The following is a 23,195-nucleotide window of genomic DNA, read 5'->3' on the forward strand; positions in this document are numbered from 1 at the left end:
GTGATCTATGCCGTGTGAATGGGAGGACAGGCTGCTCTATGTCAGTGTGAGCTTTAGTAATGAAATTCAGGTTGGGGAAATACATTTGGGTGCTATCTGCAAACAGATGGTTATTGCAGTCGTAAAAGTGAAAAAGGACATTCGGAGTATAGCGATTGAGATGAGCATAGAGACAGTTGAGGCGGTGCTTTGAGTAAGGGTAAAAGAAGGAAGAGTTCATAATCGAGATTATAAAGGAATAGATAGAGAAGAGAAAAGGAAAAATACAAATGTTGTCAGAGATGCCAAAGAGGAATTTCGGCAAGGAGGTGAGTATTGACAAGAAGTCAATGAAGACAAGGGCTGAAAAGGATTTGCTTTGACAATTAGCAGATGTCATCCTTGAGGTTTATTAGTGTCAATGTAGGCAAGAGTCCTATGGCAGCTGACAGCGGAGTGTGGTCCACACCTGGGAGAACAGCCAGAGAAGGTGTGAGGCTGCGGCTATGAGTAAGGCTGTGATCTACTGAAGCATCGAGTTCGTGTTAGAGCTGTCTCGGTCGGGGAATAGATTGACAGAGGAATCTTACTTTAAAGTTGAGAGAAACTCAACCATATCTGAATGTGATATCAGTGAGCCATCTCTCATTGTCTACCCTGCAACCCCCACCGCCCCACCCCCAACACTCATTGTCCACTCTTCCATATGAATACACCTGCAGTTCCAGGTATAGGGAACCACCGTCTACATGTGCCTGCTTATTCTCTTCCTTTGTGTGCAGATCCCCTTCCTCTTCTGTCTGCCTGGAGCTGGGGTTTGGTCAGTTGTCTCTATGAGGAGCCATTATTAATTATTGCCACTATGGCTCGTCTTTCAGGGCAGCATCTCTCAGCACCCAATGGATGGCCTTAACGGGACCGACACTGCCTGTGTGTTGTGATGATTGTTATTTTTATATATTTAACATAAGTAAGCTTTTATTCTCAACCAGCCAGGATCCTGTCCTTTGCTTTGACCTGACAACTTATCCTTTAATTCTTGTAATGGTGTCTGGTGTATTCTAGTCACCAATGTTTTACATCATGAGTGAATAAAAGTGTGACTGAAGCAGATGCGTGGTTTTCTCTACTAGATCATAAAACTCTCTGGGGGAAGGGATACGGCACAGTTCTACACCCCCATGTACCCAGCACTAAGACAGATGCTTTCTACACAGGAGAAGCCATCTTCTTCTCTTCCCCAATAAACAAATCAGTGCTAAAATGGGCTGGTCACACTTTTCCCCATGTCCTTGGCTTCTGCCGTGGTTTCTGGAGGCCCCATGCTGCTCCTGGTTTCCCACGACTCGACAGGAGTGGTAGTCCTTTTGTTGTAGTAAATAGCTTAATTTCTGCCTGTATTCAGATGACTCCATGGCTTATATCATCCGTTCTGATCTTCCTGAGCTCCAGAGGCATGTATCTGACTCAAACTCATTATATCCAAAAACATACTTACAAGTCTTCCTGGTCTACTAGATCTGGTTGTCTCCTAGTCTTCTTTCCCCAGTAAATATTAATACCATCCATTGAATTACAATGTCTAGGCGTGATGGCTTTCTTTCTCCAATCCTCCATATCTCAAACATCATAAGAAGCCATTGGCTTGGAGTTTCTCAAAATTCAATGCCATTCCCTTTCCCCCTTTTCTACCCCCGTACAATTTAACCAGTTTATTATTTCTAATTTGGAGCACTGCAGTATCTGGCTTAAGTGGTCAGCCTTTATCCCCTTGGCTCTCCCTCTGCTTCCACACATTATACAAGTCAGGCCATTTACCCAGTAGGCAGACCCATCTGGCAGATCTATCTTTAGAAAATCATATATCTAACGGAACTTGCTTCCAGGCGTGTTCCTCTTGACTGATCTCCTTAGCTTTGCTTATAGACAAGGGTTTTAATGGTCAGAAAATATCACGGTGGTAACTTTTCAAGAGTATGGCATTTGAACTGAAAGGGAGCATGCTGATTTAGGAACTCGAAGATCCTCGGAGGCAAGTTCTCATAATGTTTTAGAAAAAAAAAAAAAAAAAAGAGCACATTTCGAAGACAGACCTCAATCCACCACTTACCAGCTATGTTATTTGAGGAATCAATGGCTAGCCTACAAAAAGAGATAATTTCTACCTCTTTGGGTTCTGGGAATTTTATGAAAGTAAAATAAATAACATGTGAAATTGCCTAATGTGGTAAATGGCTCTTAATGATTGTTTCATAAGTGAGTGGTTGTAGGAAGGGGTGGGAATCTGGAAAGTAGGTCTTGTGGCACTTTTTGGCCACTTTATAGAGACAAACCATCTTTTTTTCCATATATCTGCATTTCAATGAGTTTAGTTTTGAGGAGACTGGAAAGTGGAAAAAGTGAATTCTAATTGAAGCAAATATTAGAGAAAAGTGAAATTGCTCTAAAAGTTACGAGGAAAAGAAAACTATCATTGTCCTCTTTTTCTCTGGAGTTTTTTTTTTTTTTTTAACCTTTGTGGTCATAAGGGAACTCCTATTGTTCTGAAATCATGCATTACTGGACTGACAAAGACCTTGGTTTGAAGACAATTACATACTCTCTCAGGAGTTCATCACTGAGTGATAATGAGGTGTGAACACATTCCTCAGAAACCACAGACATGCCAAAAGGGCAATTTAACACCTCTTCAAAAGATAGATGAGATATGAATTATTCATAATGAGCTCGGCCAGACTCCCTCTGCACCTGCCTGGTTCGGAAGGCTGGCTGGAGCGAGAGGAGCTCTCTTACATGGAATGTGTGTAACTTCTCCCCAGGCAAAGGTCACAATCTTTGGTCTGTTTAGTATTTCTATAGCAGGGGTACTCCCTCCCTCTCCCTCCTTCTCTCTGGATTTCACCATCCCCTTCACCACTTCGTCTAGGATGTCTGTATGTGTGTCTGTGGGTGGACACCCATGCGACCTTTACTTACATATAGGCTACACTTGAACCCAAAGGTTAGTAACCATTTTCTGTTTTGTCTTTCATACTTCAAGTCTGCCTACTGTATGCTCTCAAGTCGGCGATTTCTATATTTAAGATAATGGTACTAATTTAAAACACAGCTATTCATTCCCAGCGGCTTGGCTGAGTTATGTCAAAATTCATGCCCAGAACTACAGGTGAGGCAATGATGTTTGCAAAGCACCTGGTTATTCCAGTCACTCTAAGAATGGGAAATGCGTTCATTCTATTTAGCCAGTGGATGAGGACCTACCCAAACCTACCTGCTGTAAACCAGTGTTTGTCAGACAATTTCAAGGACTCTCAATGGCGCCATTCAAATTAAGTGCCTAGAGTTGTTTTGCAAATAAAAGTTGGCTTTAGATAATCATGTGAAATAATTAATTTGCTTTTTTGATAACTGCAAAAGGTCTTTACTGACGAGTTAAATTTTACTCTCATATCCCTCTAAATCAGACACTCATTGATCCAATAGTATTTTCCCTTGCGAATACATACTGGGAATATATTAGCATCACTAGGATAAACATTTGGGATATTTCTCTTACTGGGGGATTTGACTTTTATAAGGACTTCTAAAATACACATTGAACAAAACAGTTTGTTTTCAATAATACATATAATTGAAGCCATAAAAGAAGGGGGTCTTCTTTTAAGGTGGTGCTACTGCTTTTAATGCTGCTACATTATGCCAAATTTATTTTTTTGGTTAATACTCAAATTTAAGCTCTCGTTATTAAATACAGACCGAAAAAAGTATGCAAAGAACAGCTCAGGACCATGATGCAGTAGCCCTGAACTGAGAATTTAAGCATTTGCTGATGTGTGTAGAGTTGCTTTTGACCAAGGGTAGCTCTTCTATGAACATCTGTGTCTATCTTTTTTCTCCTGTTTCCCATGTATCAGTTTCCTTTCATTAAATCATAATTCCATATGGAGGCTGAGTAAACTCCTTTCTTGAAATTAATCTACTAACCAAACCTTATAATTGTTTCTGTTTTTCTCAGGTTTTGTTTGTATATGCTTTTTTCCCCTTAAATATGGTGACATTTTCATTTAAAGGCACCATCAATTTTAAGAACACCATATTTTAAATAGTAAATTAGAGAGGAGAAAATAAAACATCATCAATAAATAAAAGTATCAATTACATGGAACCCCAGATTTTTGAAAAAAAGAAGTTTTTAGTGAGAACATAAGCTTCTTAGAATTTAGAATATAGAGATCTTGTACTAGAGGTTTGAACATTTTACAGATTTTCAGTTTTAAAACAAATACATTTTTGTGATAACTTTTAAATTATATTTTTTATTTTCTAAATAATTTTAAATAAATTATTTTCCTTTTCAGCTTTCCTAGGCTTGGTTCGTTTTTCTTTCTTTCTTTTTCTTTTTTTTTATCTACTTATGTGGACTCTTTAGTAGATTAATTTGCATTCATTATTATTTCATTATGAAACAGCTAAGGATAAGTGCTTATTTCTGAGTAAACTATTTCCTAGACTTCAAAAGTTGTGTCATGAAATGTCACTATTATTGTTAAGGTAAATTTATTCACGCTATTATTTAAGAAAAGTGGTCTGCATATTCCACATGGGAGATCCTATACTAGATGCTTAGAATAAAGTGAGGAATGAAAATAAAATTTGACACTCGTATTCTAGTCAGGCACACAGCTGTTAAACAAATTGTCACACAAAGATGTAAAACTAAAATACGGCAAGTGTTACAAAGATGAAATACATGGTTTTTGGGACTATTGGTTATTAAAATGTGCACATGGGATTTTAATTTAAAGAAGTGACTGAGGGCTGACAGGGAGCAGCAAGGACCACTGAAGACTAATTTATGACTTCCATTTCCCACGGGGCAAGGAGGGCAGGCAGTTCCTTGTGGGGGACACATAGGCAGCCCCAGTTTTGGTCAGCAGGCAGCAGGAGCCAGGGAAAGCATGCCCCAGACACATAGTGTCCTCTGTCCTCCCTGGGACAGGCAAGGCAGGGAAGAGGGAAGAGTTGAGATTTGGATAATTTGAATGATGTCACAGACTTTAGGCTGCAAGAGATCCTTAAATGAATGAATGAATGAATGAATGAATGAATGGAATGAATAAATAAATAAATAAAAATAGTGTAAATCTTTAAAAGTTCTTGCACTCCCAATGTGTGAGAATAATTACCATCACTTGTATAGACGCTATTAGGAACCATTTCAATGAATCAATACAGACGGAGGATTAGAAATCATTTCATATTATGCATTTCATTTTAATTAAACTGCAAAGTTTACTTCTGACTCATATTTAAAAGGACAGAAAATGAAACTAAGATAAAACTAAGTTGTTATAGTGAAATATTTTACCTTTTTCTGTCCTTTAGGTCGGTCATTTGGAGTGACTTGTGTGATTGGTAAATTTGAGAAGAATAACTTGGCATATTATTCTCAGGTCATGTTTTAATTCTATCCCTTGAATGAGCTGAGGTGTGGATATACGTGTCTTTAATTCTTTCGAGTATATATCCAGGAGTGCAAAGTTTTGGATCATGTGATATGTGAATGGATCTTTTTTTGAGGGAGCTGCACCATCTCATCTGACATTACAAGAAATGAACAAGGATTCCCATTCTTGTATATGTTTGTGAACAGATAGTACCTGTATTTTGTTGCTGTTGACACAATTTTTTTAAAGACTTAATTTTTTTAGAGATTTAGGTTTATGAAGAATAAAGAGGAAGGTACAGAGATTGCCCATGTACCTCCTATACCCAGACGTCATAGCCTCCCCATTATAAATCTCTCATTAAAATAGTACTGTTTTTTTGTTTTGTTTTGTTTTTTTGCCAGAGGTGAACCTACATTGACACATCATAATCATTCAAAGTCTACCTTGGAGTTCCTTGTACATCTTATGGGTTTGAACAAAGGTATAATACATGTACCTGCCACTATTTTATTACATGAGTAGTTTCACTGCTCTCAGAAATCCTTGGTGTTTGGCCTATTGATCTCTGACTTTCCCACCCGGGGCAACCATCTTACTGTCTCCGTTGTTTTGCCTTTTCCAGAACATTATATAGTTGGAATCATACAGTATGTGACCTTTTCAGATTGGCTTCTTTCACTTAGTAACACGCACTTGTTAAGGTTCTTTCATGTCTTTTCATGGCTTGACAGTGTATTTCTTTTTGGTGCTGGGTAATATGCCATAGTCTGGATGTGCCACAGCTTATTTATCCATCTGCCAGCTGAAGGTTATCTTGATTTCTTCCAGGTTTAGGCAGTTATAAATAAAGCTTCTATGAATCCCTGTGCAAATTTTTCTGTGGACATAAGTATTCAACCCCTTTGGGTTCATAACCAGGAGTGTAGTTGCTGGAGCATGTGCTAAGGGGACACTTCTATCTTAAGAAACTGCCAAAGTGTCTTCAGGAGTGCCAACACCATTTTGCATCCCCATCAGCCATGTATGAGAACATGTTGCTCCAAGTCCTCTTCAGCATCTGCTGTTGTCAGCGGTTTGGATTTTGGCTCTTTTAATAGGTATGTCATGGTATCTCATTATTTTAATTTGTATTTCCCTGATGACATGTGATATACTCCATCTTCTCATATGCTTATTTGCTGCGTATATATATATCTTCTTCAGTAAGTGGTGTATCTTTTTTTTTTTGGCCCATTTTTTTTAGTTAGGTTGTGTGTTCTCCTATTGCTCTTTGTATGTTTTGGATACCAGTCTTTTATCAGATGCATTTTTTGAAAAAATCTTCTCCCACTCCGTGTCTTGGCTTCTCATTCTTGTGACATTATCTTTTGCAGATCTGAAATTTAAATTTTTACTAAGAGCCCAGCTTACCAACTGTTTTCATTTCATGTTTCATTCAAAAGTCATGTCTTTGGGTCGTCTCTGAGAAGGCATCACCAGACCTGAGCTCATCTGGGTTTTCTCCTTTGTTTTTTCTAGGAATTTTATAGGTTTGCATTTTACACTTTGGTCTAAGATCCATATTGAGTTAATTTTTGTGTAGGTTGGAAGCTCGGTGTCTAGATTTCATTGTGCATGTGGATGTCCAGTTGTTCCAGCACCATTTGTTGAGGAGACTTTCTTTGTTTTGTTGTGCTATTTTTGCTTCTGTGCCAAAAATCAATGGATTGTATTCACAAGGGTCTATATCTGATTCTCTATTCTGCTTCACTAATTTTTTTGTCTATATTTTGCCAATATCACACTGACTTGATGTGTAAGGCTTAAGTCTTATAGTAAGTCTTTAATTTCCTCCTTCAATATTTTGTCGTCTGTTCTGTTGTTTTTTTTTTTTTTCTGTCTTTTTACTCTTTATATGAACTTTAGAATCAGTTTGTGAGTATCTGCAAAATAACTTGTTGGGATTTTGGCTGAGATTACATCGAATCTGCCAACCATGTTGGGAAGAACTGACATCTTGAAAATATTAACTTTCTTATCAATGAGCAAGTATCTCTTCACTTACTTTGTTCTTTGATTTCATTTACCAGCATTTTGTAGCTTTCCTTATTACATAGATCTTATACATATTTGCTTAGATTTGTGCCTAGGAGTTTCATTTTTGAGGTCTAATCTAAATGATACTGTATATTTAATTTCAAATTCTACCTGTTGATTTTTGGTATATAGAAAAAATCACTTGATTTTGCATATTGACCTTACATTTTGCCAGTTCTTTATATTACTTATTAGTTCCAGGACTTTGTTGTTTCTGATTCTTTCAGATTTCCTACCTATATGATCATGATATCCTATGTCCAAAAACAGTGTTATATCTTCCTTCCCAAACTTTATACCTTTTCTTGACTTATTGGATCAACTAATACTTCCAGGATAATGTTGAAAAAGAACAGTGAGAGGCGACATCCTCACCTGGTCCCTTATCTTAGTGGGAAAGTTTCAAATTTCTCACAATCAAGTATGATGTTAGCTATAGGTTTTTAGTAGGTATTTTTTACAAGTTAAGAAAGTCATTTGTATTCCTATTTTACTGAGAGTTCTTATTATGAATAGGTTTTGGATTTTGTTCAAATGCTTTTTCTGCACCAGTTGGTATGATCATGTGATTTTTCCTTTTTTGGGCTTTTTTGTGATAGTTTACATAATTAATTTTAGAATGTTGAGCCAGTGTTGCATACCAGAAATAAATCCCACTTAGGTATGTAGTGTAATCTTTTTTATCCTTATTTGGATTTAATTTGCTAATATTTTGTTGATGAATTTAATATCTACATTATTTATTTTCATACTTTGACATGTGACTATCCAGTTGTCCCAGCAATTTTTGTCAGAATAACTATTCTTTACTCATTGAGTTATCTTGATTGGCATCCTTGTTGAAAATCAATAGGTGGACCATTTTGGAGACCACTGTTCTCTTAACACAATCAAGAATTCCAATCAATGAACATGAAATTTCTTTTTATTTAATTCTTAAGTTTCTATCAAAAATATTGTATAAATTTCAGAGTATAAATTTCATAATTCATTTGTTAAATTTATTACTAATTATTTTACCATTTTGATGCAATTATAGTTGGAATTGTTTCTGTGATTTTATTTGAATTGTTCATTGTTGAAATATAGAAATTAAGTTTTATATAATTTTGTGTATTGATCTTATATTCTGTATCTCATTGAATTTGTTAGTACAAATCATTTTTAGTCATTTTTAGTGGATTTTTAAAGATTTTCAACAAATTCATGTTTTCTGTGAACAGAGATAAGTTTATTTCTTTTCCAAACTAGTTGCCTTTTATTTTTTTTTCATGCTTAATTGTCCTGGTTAGAACTTCTCATATATTTTTGAATAAGAGTTGTGAGAGCAGATATCCTTTTACTGATTTTAAGGGGAAAGTATTCAGTCTTTCGCCATTATGTATAATGTTTGCTGTTTCTGTTTGCCAGTTTATAGATGCCAGTTTTAAAGTTGAGGAAGTTACTTTTATTTCCAGTCTATTAAGTGCTTTTGTTAGTTTTCTCTGTTTTTGGTAAAGATGTGTTCAATTTTGTCAGTTTTTTCTTTGTTTATTGAAATAATGTGAGCTTTTTAGTCCTTTTTTTGTTGATACAGTATATTGCATTATTTGACTTTTGGATCTTAAGCCAACTGCTATGTGTTGAACCAATTGGTACTTATTGGAAGCTAACAGTTGACTATGACAGCACACCAGCCAAAAGGTAAATGAGGAGATCAGGACAGACAGTTAAAGGTGGAAGTTTCCATTAATATATCATAGCAACTCTGGACATGGACCAGGGCTGGTTTTGTTGTTACTCTTATGTCACTTTTCAGAGGAGAAAGTCTGGGTATGAGCCCCATCATCCAGGGGTTACTGTGGTTTTAGCTGCTTTTCTTTAATGGCTCTATTGTTTTAAATAATAGCCTTTATTTTTATTTATTTATTTATTTATTTATTTATTTATTTATTTATTTATTTAGCAGCGTTATACCATCACCAAGCACCGTGGCAGCAGAGACAACAGTTCACTTCTCTTCCCAGATGTTTTGTCCTCCTTTAAATCCATTTCTACAAGTCTTTTATTACTCTTGTTCTCACTTTTGAACATAATGATGTCCCCTACATCACTGCTTCTTTCCCTTATTTTTATTACATTGTTGCTTCTTCTTTGGGTAAATTATCTAGTTCCTATTTCAGTTTTTGTGTTCATGGTTTGCACACTTTTATTTTTTCAATTCGTTTTTCTGACAAATATACTTAAAATTATAAATTTCTGGGGCACATGTAGCTCAGTGAGTTAGTGTCAGAGTTTTGATTTCTGTTCAGGTCATGATCTCAGGGCCTTGAGATGGAGCCCTCCTTAGGACTTCACACTGGACAGGGAGTCTGCTTGAGGGTCTCTCTTTCCGTCCCTCCCTGCCCCTCCCCACACCCGCCACCACTGCCAGCTTGCGCTCTCTCTCTCTCTCTCTCTCAAATACATACATACATGCATAGATACATACATAAATACATAAAATAAAGTCATAACTTTCCCTTTAAACGCTGTTTTAGCACCACATTTTATGCTCACTTGTAATGTATTCCAGTTTTAAATGTTTTATGAGCTTTTTGAAAAATGACTTTTTTAATCCAAGGGTTAGAAGGCGGTATATAATTTACTTTTAGGCATACATTTTTCAAAGCTCTGCTTTATTTCAATTTATTGAATTTATTTAAATTTAAGTTTCTTAAATTTATTGAAATGCACAATTTCAATTTATTATTGAAATTTTTATATGATTTTTAAAAAATCTGGGTGACTGCACAGTTTCCAAGAGAATATTTTATAAATCTTGAGCTCTCATTGATGATGGATCTGTGGTTCCCTGTCCTGGAAACCAAGCGCCCCTCCTGCTCAGGCCTTTGTCCCGAATCCTGCTGAGTCTGATGGGCCCAGGGAGCTTTGTGGCTGCTACAGAGAAGCGAAAGAGACATCCAGCTGCTTGTACTTATTTACCATCTTTCTGGGAAACAAAAACTAAGTATTCAAATGGCATTTAAAAACAATCTGCCAGACTTCTTATGCTTTCCTGATTTCAGTATTACTGCCAGCCATTTTATAAAACAAAACATTTTAGCGTTTTGATCTTCTACTTTTATTTTTGATGGACTGAAAGGTCTCCATAAGTACTATTTGTAGATGAATGTTGTGTGAGTTGTCTGCGAGCTTGCCTATCTAGCAGTACATTTACCTTGTCTTGATACCAAGGCTTACACACACAGAGTGAGTTGGAACTCCTTTCCCTTTTTCCTCCATCAATCAAAGGACTTCTCTAAGACTGCTTTTTTTGTTTTCGTTATTGTTCTGGAGACATCTGAAACCATAGGATTTTGTGTTATTTGTAGGTAGCATTTTGGCTTTTGACTTCATGTTTTGGGTCACTTCTATTTTAAGTCAAATATTATTTGGGTGTCTGATCCATGAACCACTTCCCCCCTGTGTATTATCCCTAAAATGATTTGAAATCATTCCAGGACTGACTTTTCTTTTTCTTCACAATAATAAAGCTGTGAGTTGTCCCCGGTATCTGTGGCAGTGTATACTCTTGCTTGAAATTCCTCCGGACTGCAACTAGCCAGTGGCTTGGTGCACATCAGTCCTTTGGCATGTTTCTTCTGGCAGTGGTGTCCTCCTTCCCAGCGTGAGGCTTTACTGATTCCCACTGAGAATCCCTGCTGTTGTACGTCTGCCACAAGCTGTTGGATTTGAGACTTTTGCCATTGCAGTGTATTTACACACATGGGGAAAACAGCCACAAAGATGCTTTACCCCCTTCAAAACCCAGCAGATAGGCAAAGGCAGGTGATCACTGAGCCTTTAGCAGAGTATGGCACCTTGGCTGGATGCCTGCAGTAAGGATCACAGAGCATTGAAAGGTGGAGGTGGAATGTTTTCATCTTGATTTCTCTGAGTATGGCTCCTCTTTTATGAGTTAACCTCACAGGTTACTTCCTTCTGTGTTTAAATCCTGCAGCTTTGAGAGAAAATAGGCCTGGCTTGGTCTTGAAACAGTTTGTTACTCTGTGTTCAGCCTACTTCCATTCTGTTCTGAATCACAGAGACATTTTAATGGACAAGGGAGGGAGCACTGGCATTTTGACCCTGAGATATGACAATATTATTTATTTATTTATTTATTTATTTATTTATTTATTTATTTTTTGACAATATTATTTAAATCATCAAACTTTATATGCTATTCGAGGGAAAATAATCCCCAATTTCACATCTCTCTTCTAAACAGGGGTTTTTGGATTTTGTTTTAGAGTAGTATTTCTAGAAGTAACTGAATTTGAACAAAAGCCACAATTTTGAATCTTAGTTTCAATGGTAGGCATTGTCAGTATTAGGGCACATTAGAAAACCACTTCATTGGTGTTATTGCTGAAATATGTGTGTTCTAAATGAGGAGTCCGTCAGTACACTTTGTGGAGGCCACCCTCTTAAGATGTTGTGTCAGTAATTAGCAGCACAGCACTAGTTGACTCCGTACTTTCTGCTTCCTCCTGAAGGATGTAAGACACAGCAAGCACACTTGGAACTTTTTACACCACCCTTCCATGCTCTGGATTTCCTCTCAGGTCCCCAGTGTCTTGTCTTCAAGCCAATGCTTTGTTCCTAAGTATAGGATAAAATATTTATATGAGGAGACTCAACCTGGAACATGAGTCAATGCAAGAAATCTCAATGAAAGGATCAGATTTCCTTTGCTTGAAATACTAATTTTGCTCCGAACATTACATTCTATTAGTGATTTTTTTTTTTTTAACCTAAGGAGAGAATGATACATTCCACTGCATTGCTGCCAGTTCTTCTCTCTCAGCAGACATTCCAAGTCCTTAGGAATAGCCAGGTTGCAATTTAAAATCCTAATATTAAGAATTCTGTAATGGGAGGGAAAACTCTTTATTTCAGTATTCAAGGCAGGGACGGCCTTAACCTGGGAGGAAGAACACATCTGATTCCAGAGTCAATCTTAGTAAATGCTTTAAAAACCTGGTTGCAGACAACTGGGAATCATGTTCAACTCCATTAGAAAACCCCAGAGAAACCTCGTGTATTTGGATTATGCTGTTTGTGGAGTCACTGTTATTCTCCAAAGCATTTTGGATATAAACCAAATTGAGAAGATAGTGAGGAAGAAGGCAGAGTGATATTTGGCTTTTTACCATCTGGAAAAAGTACATGCTTATGCTTTTAGTCACTCTTTAAGTAAGAATCAACTTAGAGTCTACTTTTTAATTTTTCCTTGGGTAACACTTCACAAAAGCCTTATCTAAAATCCAAATCTCTGCTGAGATTAATTTTTGACAAATATCTAACTTTTGGGCAGCCTCAGTAGCTTAGCGGTTTAGAGCCGCCTTCAGCCTGGGGCATGATCCTGGAGGCCAGGGATTGAGTCCCATGTCAGGCTCCCTGCATGGAGCCTGCTTCTCCCTCTGCCTGTGTCTGCCTCTCTCTCTCTCTCTCTCTCTCTCTCTCTGTCCCTCATGAATAAATAAATAAATAAACCCCTCAAATATCTAACTTTTTGAAACAAGGATTCATAATTGTTTTTCATTGCAGCTCCTGTACACTCAGGACTAATTATTCTAAATAAAAATGAACTAGTAATGAGTGAATGAATATTACTGTAGGTTCTTGGGGATGACACGGTGCATAGCAAGAAAAGAAGTAAGAGAAATAGAATTTTTCCTCTTTAATTTTTTTTTAATTTCAAATATTGCCAAAAAGCTTAATATTATTATATTATCTAAGGTTATTTTTCTTTTTAAAAATGACATTGGCAAGACTCCAGTTGACTGAAAATGTGAACTCTATCTCATGGCTACCAGAAGGCATTGGGATTAAAATTGCTTTCTGTGTATATGCATTTAAAGAAACCTTTCATGTGGAGTTCTGCTGGAGAATTGAGAGTGTCTTTTAACTATATGAGTATTGCTTCATTTTTTTTCCTGTTCTTTCTCTCCAGCAGTTTTCATGCTCCTACCCATCATTTTAGCTCCTACTTAAGATCTGTAAGAAAGCACACCACCTGTGTTTTATAAAGGAGCCCACTGAGAAAAAGAGTTAATTTGAGTTGATGATCTGTAACATTATTTCTAGTTTTAATATTCTATGAATCTAGTAAACTTCTCAATTTTAAAAGAAAACATGTCATTATATATGTATGTGTCTTTTCAGTACAGATTTTTAAACATTTCATATATATATATATAAGCACATGACGAGTGAATAGATGTCATGCTCATAAAATATGAATAAAGTGACAAACATATTGATAGGAGCTCCTGTTCTGTGTCCACTGGAAGCACTGGTAGTGCGTTATATCCAGGGACCATTAGCAGTCTTTTGTGGATGAATGGCTCAGCTAACGTTACAGACAGATGTGTTCTACACGTAAAAGTGGAGAACAGGTGGAAACAGGAAGTGGCACTGGCGAGTCATCAGCAGCCATGTCCTTAAAGCAGATCCAGCTCTAAATAGCTTTTTGAAGTCATCATTCCAGGATTTGATTCCCTCCCATGCAAGATGAGGGAGTTGAATTAGGTCTCTTCTCACTCTGTATTTCTGAGATTCTATTTAATATTCATCAATTCCAAAGTTACTCAACTACAGAGAATGAACAGCTACCTAGCAATGTCTTCAAAGTTCTACTCATGGCACTAAGTGCAATAGAAATTTACCTTAACCTTATTACAAGTTAGAGCAAATGAAATGGAAAACATTAGCCTAAATGCCAAAGCCAGATTAAAATAAAATGGAAATCTAGATTTTACTCGATTAGATGTATTAATTTGACTTTCCTTCTTTACATTTCAACATTCGCTGCATTTGTTGAAATGATACTTGACATCAGTATCTGGAAGTTGTCTTAAAACATCATTAGTTCAGCAAAGTGTCAGACTCTTGTTAAAGTCTGAAGAGCTCATGTGACAAGAAAGCGGTGGTTATCATTTCTAGAAGAGCTCTATTTTCAGAATGTGCATTTATGTAAGTAGAGTGTGGCTCGAACAAAACAGTGATTACCAACTAAATAGTTACTGTGATGCAGTGGAAGAGAGTCTCAGGAAACATGCACAGATTCAGGATTTTGTTAATTTCACAAGCTGTGACAAGGGGTAATGACTCCAGTTAGCAGACTATTACAGTAGTCCAGGCAGCGAGAGATGATAGGACCCTGGACTAAAATTTTGCCGATAACGATAATAAGAGCTAACATTTATGAAGTGTTGATTGTGTACTAGGCACTATTCTGCGTGTTGTACAACTATTTATTGAATTCTCGCTATGACTTGTGATCATAATGTCAGATGTAAAATGAGGATGCTCTGTAGGACTCCAGAGCCCATGCCTTTAATCATTATTTCACTCTGCCTCTTCAAGTTCAGAAAGGTCAATAAGGAACATATTTGATGAAAGATCTGATTCTGAAAACAAAAAGCAGTGGGGGGCACTTTGGTGTAACTTGTCATGCAAAGCCACAGCAAGCAAAGTATGAAGTCTTTCTTCCAAAATTCTTCTGACTAGTAAATATATATATATATAGCGTACTTCTGCTTCTAGTAAATACATATATATATAGTATGCTATAAATATATAAATATATAAAAAAATATATATAAATAATAAATATATAATATATATAATATATAAAAATAAATATAAATATAGATATAGATATAGATATAGATATAAATATATATACTTCTGCTCTCTGTGTAATTCTACCTCACTGGTAAAATTAAAAATTCTTGTGAAGTGTTTATTAACACTGTGTTTTCAGAAGTTGAGTGTCTGAGATCTGAGGTCAATCATCTGAATTCAAACAGGTTCAGATCTCTCTTTTCCAGTCACAAATCCAGGTTTGTGTTTTTTCCATGATATGACAGATTCACGAGGGTTCAGGTAGAAGAGAAGTGAGGTAGCACCAGCCCTCTTCACTTATTTATTTTGGAAATAACAATCTAGCAGAAAGATTTTCTTGGGTTTCCTCTTTGTGAGATTATAGTTCTCAGCCAGGGAAATGCTGGTCTGACTTAGGCTATGATATGGATGGCTCAATTGATATTCATGAGCTTTGATTTTTATTAGCTAATTATTGGAATTCAAAGATGGACTTTTAAAATCTATCCCAGAGTGCCTTAGAAAGGTGCACGGTATTACTTCTTATGTGGCTATTGTGCAAATAGATTTATTTATCTTGCTATTGAAAGTGGGTCATACTCCCCAGAGTTTTCATACAAATATGGAATTCAGGATTAGAGATTTGATTGATTCTCCTTGTTTGCCTCTAGAAAGAATAAGATGAAACAGAATCAATCAATCCATTAGACTTCAATAACTGGCTTAAAATGTCCTGTCATGTAGTTAAGTGTGGAAAAAAAATCTGAAATAAAAAAAGAAAAAAGAAATGCGTTAAAATTGTTTTATGTATGAGAAAGAACAATTTGAGTCAGTCATCATAGATAAGTCTGCTTTTAGCACTTAAAATGAATTCCAAAGTCCTGGAAGAGCTGAATACTTTAAGCAGACTTTGTTTTTATTTGGCCATGTCTCTTCTGATAATGCAAAAATAGGGTAACTCTTTTGGTCTATACTAATTAGTTAGAAATAAAAAGAGAGACCCACATCCTTCATTTATTTTGATTATTCTCCTTAAAAATAGAGTGTCCCAAATGTCTTAGGATCTCAGCTAGATTGGAGAAATGAAGCACATATATTCAAACCTGAAAGGTGTGCAAGGGACAGCAGTGTGGGGCACTGATGACATCTTGAGTAGGTTTTATTAGCTCACATACGTATGCAGGACACAGCCAGAAAGGTAATGGCAGGGGAAATTAATCTTTAGATTTAAGAATGATTTGAACAGTTTAGTGTGGTACAAATACTCAGCAATTTGACACAGTTTTCATTAAGCAAATTAAGGAAGCTTTGGAAGGAAGTCTCAGTGGGTAGTTGAAGTAATATAGTAAGGAGAACCAGATTAGGGCACAGAGGTGTAAATAAGACTTGGCAATTTGAAGTGGAGAAGAGTATGTCTTATGTTTTTCCATCTTAATAGTTTTTCCATGAGAGTTTAACTGACTTTATAATTTGCTGTTCACACTTATGGTAGGGGTGCTTATGCAGGTGGGTTGGGAGGAGGGATTTTGTTTCCATCTTTATTAGTCTCTGCCTAAATCACTTCATAGAATTTATATGGTTGGCTCAAGTATTCATGTTTATATTTTACCTGATTTGCTAAAGTTGAGAATATGAACCATGATGGGGAAGTTGGGGTTCATGCCAACATGTACATGATTTTGACAATGTTCAACCCTTTCTTTATGTTGGGTGCTTTTTGGGTTAGGAATGTAGAGTCAGCACTCATATTTTATTTTTGATAAGTAGATCACTAACATGGTAAAGGAATATTTTTGGTTTATATTCAATATCAAGAAAACAATGGATCTTTTCATATTCCTCCAAAAACCTTCTCACTCTTTTTTTGTGTGTGTGATGTTGACAAATTAGAAGTTAAAATCAGGAAATATATCACTAACGTTTCTGTCTTATTTCTTCATTTGTTCAAATCACTTATATTTCCCATGATTATATTGATGGGAATCAGAATTTTACTATGTGTATAAAATATATTGTTTTTAACACTTAAAGCACTTTCTTTAACATAGCTATAAGCATAATACAGTAGGTGATCAACAAACTTATGGTGAATGAAGCCATAGTTAAAGGAATCAATAAACACAAGATGTCTCCTTTATTCTTTCAAAACTGTAATTGGAAAAACCAAGAATGAGAAAGTCAGGCCATTTGCAAAAGCACGTTCTTGGTAGCTACTTAAACACTTTGCAGCATTACTTTTTTTCATTTTTTTAAAGAGACGCTGAAACTTGGCATTCTAGTGTTTCTGAGATGTCAGCTTCTGCCATCCACCCATGCGTTTCAGTGCCACTTGGATCACTTCACCTGATAGCATAATAGGAGGTGGATGTTGGAGTGAATTTCAGACACAGTCTGTCTTCTGATTTCTCTCTCCTTCTCTTCTCTTCCAGACATTCAGAAGTCTGTAAACTTCTTCTACATGTGGGTGAGTAGAAGAATTTTCTACAGTTTCTTGGTTGCCAAACAATAGTATTCATCAGTGCCACAGGCTTTTTCCTAATATCCAGCATTTTCCCATGGAACATTCATCAATTGGCATTGGAATTTGGGGAGACTAACATTATTATTGCATCATCCAGAATAAGATTTTATGGGATTCATAATTGTTCAGTTAAATGATAGCCGAATTTTTCAGGCATTTCATAAAGTTTTGAATGTCTCATTGTGATTTCAGATGTGAAATGTATGCAGAGCAGACTTACAATATGAGGGATTATAAATGCTCCATATTTTATCTTATTATTCATTCCCACTTTATTGATATAGGGAGGTGGTTTTCCAGATGCATAAATGGATGCTTGTAGATTTCTAAGTAGACTTGTTTCAAAGGGAAATAACATGAGCTGAGACTTCAGAGGTGATGTCAAGACTAAACACATAAATATGAAGACTTAGGTGTACACAGGACTAATGTGTTTACCTTCTAAGTGTGTAAAATAAGAGAAAATAAGTCCCAGGAATGAGACTTGAACACACAATGCATAAGAGTTAGTAAAGAGTCCTCAAAAATAGCCTGAGAAGGAGGGGGAAGTAAGGAGGGAAGAAAATTGAGTACTGTATTGAATGGTGCAGTGTATTCTATAGGCTAAAGAGAATGTGTTTTAAACGGAAGGGAATAATCCACCATGTGAGGGGTGTTGAGGCTTACCAAAAAGAGGTCTGAGGATTTTCCATTAGCTTGGCAGTGTGAAGATTGTCAAAGACCCAGGGAGGAGCAGATAAGGGACAAAAGCCTAGTAAGTATAACTTCAAGAGAGGACGAAGGGTGGGAGAAGTGGAAGTTGACTTCATGGTCATAGATCAAGAGACCTGACACATGGAGTGGTGGGTGAAGCAAGAGGTGTTATTAATAGGCAGTTTTTGAGTCTTTTTACAATTGGGTTTCATATTTGTTGAGATTGACCTTGCTACATGCTGATTTGCTGATGTCAGTGATCTACTAATGGGGGGGGGGGGAGATGATGCAAGAGATAAGAAGAGAAAATTACTGAAGCACATTGTTCGAATATGTAAGGAGGAATCTGATCCAGTACACAAAGTCAAAGTGATGTATTGATATTAGGTACAATTCCTAGAGTAATATCCTTGGCATGGAGGGTTGAAATGCTATGCATGAGTGAATTTCCCCAAGAAGTGAAGCTTGCCTATTATTTATAGTGCTTATTTATAGGATTTTGTGGATGAATCCTCTGGAAGTGATTACATACCTGATGTTAAAAAATATTTTAGCATTAAATCACTCTGGGTCTCTAATATGAACTTAATATGCCATACATTATGCAGCAGTTGACTCGTGGACTTTTTCTCTTCAAGTTGTCATTATAAGAATCTTAGCCATTGTTTTAATGTCATATATACCAGAGATTTTCCCACTGTAGGAAATACATCACTTAGAGTAGTCAGGAATTGAAGCACACATTGACTGAAACAGGGAAGTTTACATAAAGGGAAGTTAATATAAAGAATTATTAATATTTATAGGAGATTAGGTAGTAAGATGAGATAGTTGGAACACTAAAGAATGTCCTGGGACTGAGAGAGAATGCCTAGGGACAGGACAGGCTTGGAGGGGTCAGCCTCCAGTGCTGGGATTCAAACCTCAATGGGGAAGGTATGCTTGTAGCCCAGTGGACGGAGGAAATTCACTGGGTTGCCTTAAGCCATTGCACACACATTGGTCTGAGCAGGCAGGAAGGACTGGCAAGCTGGAAGTCTTCCACTGCCACACAGGTGGGCTGAAACTGTTGGGTTGCCAATGGGCTCGGCAGGTTGGAGGCTCTAGCAGCATACTAGCAGGCCACATCTGGTGGGAAAGAAATTATGGGACAGATCCGACAAGTGGGAAGGAAACCCGCTCTTAGGACACAGGAAGGCTGAAGGTGCCAGGCAAGCAACCAAAGATACGAAAACTCATATTGTCCTAAGAAAATCCAAAATCCAGGATTGGCAGGCTGGAAGAAGAATGTCACGGGGTGTCTCTTAGATGGCAGAAGCAACACAGCAAGCACAGGGGATGCCTTCCTGCTGCAGTGTTCCTCTAGAGGCAAAGGGGGGAGGGATGGGTGTTTATTTCATCCAGTTTTCTCTTCTGTATTTATCTCGATTTTTCCTTATTATTGTTAAACCTTTCTTAATATCCCAGATGTGGGTTGTAGATGATCATATTGCTCTTGAATTTTTTTTTTTGTCAAAGAAATAATTTTTTAGAAAGTTTTTACCACATCTTTAAGCAATGGGGAATGGTAACATACCATTCTAGAGGCACAGATGGATAATTTAAACCACAGCCTATCACATTAAGCTACCTTAAATTATGAAATGAAGTTTTAATAACTAGAGCATCCTACTATATTTCTCTAGCAAATGAATTTTGTGGTGATCACACAAAATGTTATGTCATCTGCTATACTTCCTATCAGAACATCTTCTGTCTGTCAACTCTGATGATACAGCATCCAACTTGTACATTTAGTTGTAATTTCTAGATGATGTTTCTGAGACACGATCAGCATTACAGAATGTATCAGTATCTCTTCACTAAGCCTCTTAGAAGATGCTTTCCTATGAAACCAGATCATGTAAGTGGAGGCCACTCAAATCTGCCAGTAGTAGTACTTCCTACTATGTTGGGAAAGCACATTAGCAGCAGGCCAAAGTCTTTCTTCTCCCTTTACTTGAATAAGTGAAAGGAAAGAAAGAAGATAATGTCATCAAATCTCCTTGAAAATATACAAATAAAATACCTAATAGTAAATACACGAATGGTGTTTACCAGCAGGGAAATCTTTATCTATAGAATGCTTTCTGTGATAGATACTTGGGCTTTCTAAGATTTCTTAGGGGAAGGAAACTGAAATTCATGAATTTGTGGGCCTTGGTTCCATGAAAATGTCATGTAGCCACCAGAGTATAAAAAAGGGAGGATATAAGAAAGTATTTCAAGATTGAAATGGCTTCCTTTTGTTTATTAATATAGACCACACTCATCACTTAGAGATCTCACATGTTAAATCTGGACAAGAGCATATTTCATATGGAATATATGATGTGCAATAAGTGATTTGCTGATTTTAGAGAGAAAGAGAGACACTTATGATTGATTGGTGTTTAACTAAGTGCCAATAATTTTGAAGTAATAGTAAAAATTGTAGTAGCTTTAGAAGATAGCCTAATCCTAAAGCTAGGGCAAGATGGATTTCACAGGTTTTTCTTGGCTCTCTGTAATTACAAAATGGTGAATAAGAAGCACTCAAGCAAAATTATGAACTATCTTATTTGAAAGTAGAAAGAATGACTCTAGATTCATCTAGTAACGATGGATGTGTTTTAAATATATATTTTTAAAAATTGAAGTATCATTGACATACAGAGTTACCTTGGTTTCAGTTTGGATGCACAATGTAATGATGGGACAACTGTATTTGTTATGCTATATTCACCACAAGTGTAGCTATCATCTATCTGTCAATGTAGCTTATTATTTTGTTAGTCTTATTTTTCTTTTTGGTATTTCTTATGGAAAATTGGAATGTTTTGGAGCTCTTCAATGTATATAAGGCATCTCTACCTCAAGATTTTTGTTTTGTTTTGTTTTGTTTTGTTTTTTATGAAAAGACATACTAGAATGAGGGATGGAATGGGTACGCCAACACATTTGCCTCAGCCCCTAGGGCCCCACAATACCAATTGGCTGAACAAGACCACCATTCAACATAATGACTTGTGGTCAGGACCAAAACTTTAAATGCCTGGAAATTTTGTTGACTTTTAGTTTATAGAAAACAGCAAAGCTCTTTCAAAGGTATTTCTTTGCTCTAGTCCTCCTTTCCAATTTCTACTTTGTTGTAACTATTCACTTTCTCCTCTAATTTCTAAAGCAAGTGCTTTTGCAAAAAAAATAACAATATTGTTTTACAACACTGAAATCTAGAAATAAGAGCATCATTGATCCTCTTTACCAAAACTTGGGACATTTCACAATTATGTAATTAAACATTTGCAATAGAGTTTATGAACCAAAACATCAGCTATTCTCTATCATATCTTGACTAAAGATCTCTGTTTATTTGACCTTCCATGTTTTAAATTAAGATCTTAGTTTTAGTAAAGTATTGAAACTTTTAAATTCTTTTATTCACCATTTATATTAATTTATTTAAATTTTTGATTTTTAAAAAGATTTCATTTATTTATTCATGAGAGACACACAGAGAGATGCAGAAATATAGACAGAGGGAGAAGCAGGCTCCCCCTGGGGAGCTTGATGTGGAAGGCGATCCCAGGACCCTGGGATCATGCCCTGAGCCAAAGGTGATGCTCAACCACTGAGCTGCTCAGGTGCCCCTAAAACTTTGATTGTTTTAAGTAAATAAATTGCATCAAGATCACTATTAAGCTTATGTGTATTTGAAAAGTCTTGAGATTGAACTATGTGTGAAATGCTCTAGAGTGACTTTGAAGGACAAATCCTATTAATGTGGGGAATAAAGAAGACCATATCTTTCCTTCCCAGAAACATTCAAATTAGGTAAATTTATAGCTAGGTACAGCATCTTAAATAAAACATATTAAAGATAGTATGACTGAGTTAAGATTTGTACTAAGGAGAGGAAACTACTCATTCAAATGCTGTAAAACAGAAGAGAGTGGGACCCGTTTTAAGTACTGAAACCAGGCAACATAGCTTGGGCAGATATCATGAAGGAGAGTATGGTATAAGGGGACGATGGACAGAATAAAATAGAAACATCTTGTAGGCTAGGGCATAAATCGATTTAGGGATATGGATTAGGGGACTATTGAACATTATAAGAAAAGAAATTATGGTGTTTCCTATAACATCTCTGTGGCAGAGATGGGCATGTGGTATAAATTTTGAAAGGCTTTATTGGTAAAATGTGAGACACCTTGAGATATCTACAAAGAGATAAAGAAGGCAAACAGGTATATGGGTCTGAAGCTTGGAGGAAAAGTTGGAGATTCTGTGTGAGGGCTGGGAGCTCATGTAATTTGCTTTCTGACAGAGTAGTGTTTAGGGCATAATAAGCGCTTGATATGTAATTCATGGATTAACAAATGATCAGTTAGTGAGGATTTTGCATCCAGATGATAATTCTAGCCATGGTACTAATGAGTCTGTTAGGAGAGAGAATATGGTCTGGAGTGGGGAGGTGGGCTAGGACAGAGCCATAGCCGGCAACATTATTGGATCACTGAGATTGGGAATAAGAAACTAGACAATGAGGCATTGGATGATGATGGTTACTGCTAAAAAGCCCCATGGAATAAAACTTGATGTCGTCCTCAGAATCTGTCTCGATGGTGGAAATGTATAATGATAAGAGGACAAATGTAGGAACCAATTGGGAAAGGCTGGGAATTGTGTTAGTGTGGAAATGGGGAAAGTGAACCACATGGGAAATGTTTACTGTGAAGGAGAGGTAGCTGTAGGATGGTAGCCAAGTCACCTGAGATCAGGAGAGAGTTGAGTTAAGGCAAAAAAATTAGAAATACTTG

The sequence above is a fragment of the Vulpes vulpes genome, chromosome 7 (assembly GCF_048418805.1).
Source record: "Vulpes vulpes isolate BD-2025 chromosome 7, VulVul3, whole genome shotgun sequence".
Classification (NCBI taxonomy): domain Eukaryota; kingdom Metazoa; phylum Chordata; class Mammalia; order Carnivora; family Canidae; genus Vulpes; species Vulpes vulpes.